The sequence below is a fragment of the Mycetomoellerius zeteki genome, unplaced genomic scaffold (assembly GCF_001594055.1).
Source record: "Mycetomoellerius zeteki isolate Tzet28-1 unplaced genomic scaffold, Tzet1.0 scaffold33, whole genome shotgun sequence".
NCBI classification, from domain to species: domain Eukaryota; kingdom Metazoa; phylum Arthropoda; class Insecta; order Hymenoptera; family Formicidae; genus Mycetomoellerius; species Mycetomoellerius zeteki.
Window position 1 is genome coordinate 42,295 of NW_017257316.1, and position 3,021 is coordinate 45,315.

Consider the following 3,021-nt stretch of genomic DNA (forward strand, 5'->3'; position numbering starts at 1 on the left):
GCTATTAATGACACAATAGTAACTATCCGATTGGCTACATCATGAATTGACTAATTTAAAATATTATAAATATTGTATAAAATATTCTCATTGGTAGTATATTAAAAATTATCAAGCTGATATGAGGTTTGTTCGCGTTGCATGCTTCAACATGCTCCTAGAGCGCGTTAAAGTGAATAGGAGCATGTGACGCAAACAAATCTTGAATGGATATATGCTATCGGAATGTGGGCTGACGGGACCGTTCCCTACATTTTACATTTTTTATATACTTATTACTATCTTACTATTCTTAATTTTACTCTTTCATTATTATCTATTTTTTCTTCTTTCATTATTGGATTTAGCTTGAAAACTGTGCTGAACAAACTGTAACGTTAATACACCATCCATAATTGTATCTCATAATTCAGATATTCCACAACAACGTACTTCACAGCAATCACATTTTCATTACCTGACATGCACTCATCTTCTCTACTTCCTCAACAAGAGAACAGACAATATCCACAGATAAGATCTATAAACAAACAACAGCCACCGATAACATTTACAAACAGACAACATCCACAAATAATATCCACAGATAACAGACAAAACATTCACAGAAAACAGATAATATACTCCAAAATACTTCACGGACAACATCCGCAGATAACAGACAACATTCACAGACAACATACAATACAGACAACATATTCCAACCTATTCCACAAACAACATCCACAGCTTTATCACCTTACACATACTCACCTACTCATCTCTCTTAACAAGAAAACACTATTTCACAACATACTCCACAAACAATATTCATACACTCATCCCCTCAAGCAACATTGATGCATTCGCCTCCATCCTGCGAACCAATATTCGAACAATTCCAAAGAAAGCGCTTAAAAAAACAAAAGACCTTAGATATTCGTGGTACGAGTAAAATAGTCAAAGTAAAGTTTGTATAAGAGTATAATGTGAAAGTGAAAAATATGTTTATAACTTTTTTAAATGTAATTATAAATAAAATTTAATTTTTACACATATGCTTTTACAATTTTTGTTCTTTCAGATATCGATGTACAAATATTACATGAAATGCAGGTTCAAACAGAAACACTTAAAAAATTGACAGATGCTGTTACAGATGTTACAGCTATTATACTATTAAACATTTTATGAATGTAGAGGTGGTATGTGTGATAATAATTAATATTATAACAATAAAAATAGTTAACTCTTTTTTATCACACATTGTTGTATATAATTTTTGAAATACAATCTTATTTACAGATATATATTATATATATATATATATATATCATATGCAAATGAGAACGATGAAGAAGACGGGCATTAGAACAATATAACATTTCCTGTCACATCCGAGAAACAGATATGTGTGCAAGTGGAAGATAAATCTAGTCAGGTTGGATTACATACCCAGAAAACTTGGCTGAGACATCGCTTCCGGACAATGAAAGCGCTCGTTGCTATGACCTGGAATCAAACGGTTACTCGTGTTCATTATATTCAGATTACAACTAATTGTATTTTTTTTAAATTAGCTTTATAAAGTTAAGCAACCCAATTTTTTTTCTGGCTTTTTCTCAAGAGATTTTACATTTTTTGTAAGCGCAATTTCTTATTTAATAAAAAAACAGAAAGGAATACCTTCGTAAATAAGTATTGTATGTAATTTTAATAATTATTTGCCAATCGAGTTGCAAGATGATTGCGCATTCTCTGCCCTTCATTAATTATAGCTCGGCCTTCCGGTACTGGCTGGATTTCTCCATTATTCATGTCATCTTCCATAGCCATAATTGCCTCTTCAAGTTCTGGAAGAAGAGGTATATTTGCACGTATGCACATATGCAGTACTGCACAGGCATTTATTATTTGATCTGCTTTTTCTGGAGCACATTCTAGAGTACGATATCTAAGGAGACATCGAAACCGTTCTTTCAAAACGCCAATGCAACGTTCTACACTATTTCTCACGGTACTATGTCTTTGATTAAAATGTTTCTCTTGTATATCTGGCTGCACTTCAGAAAACGGAGTAAAACCACGGTTCTAACGGATATCCAGAATCTTCTTAAAAAGTAAAAAAAAGTTTACATTATGTTCAGTAATCTCGTTTTATATTTTACTAATTCAATAAACATTTCAATAATTTAAATTAATAATTACCATATAGCCAACAATGATTATTATGTGCATGTTGCATCTGTAGAAAATGTCTAATGTATGAATTTCTCCATACAAAGGAATCATGGGTAGACCCTGGATATCTTGCTAATATATTCAGAATAAACAAATCCGTATCACATATCTAATAAAATATAATATAAAAATATACATTATTGACGTTTATTAATTTCTGCAATCCGAATTTTTTGTCCAACCCAAATATTTTTCCTAAATTGTCAAAAAATTTATCTAAATATTTAGAATTACTTTTTAATTTCTATTACATTATCAAATAATTTTTTTAACTCAGATGTTAAAATCTATATTCAATAAAAATTTTTTTTTATTTTAAAAAAATTTCGCTTGTATCAAAAAAGTCACAGATTGCAAACGGAAAGTTAATATACATGAAATAAATACCATACGAAATACTTGATGAACATATACTTGAACTGTAACCTATGATTATGTATGATGTGCATGTGTGTGTAAGTATATCATTACATGATGTTACAAAAATGTATTCAAATGTGAAATATTTTTCGATTTCAATAGCAATATATATACGGCTGGTCAAAAATCTTTGGACCATGCATACTTACGGTATAAGGATAAAAATGTTTAAGATAAACATGAATATTCGATCAAAACCAAAGAAAATATTATATTTATTTATAAAGTATAAGAAACAAAACAAAATTATCATTTGAGATCCTTACGATTAGAAAAAGTCAAACCTTCTTTTCATCAAAAAAGCCACCTTTAACCCTTAACACATTTTTGACTACTCTAGGCATCCTGTTGATTAGATATTGAGGAAATGGGTGTTTAGGT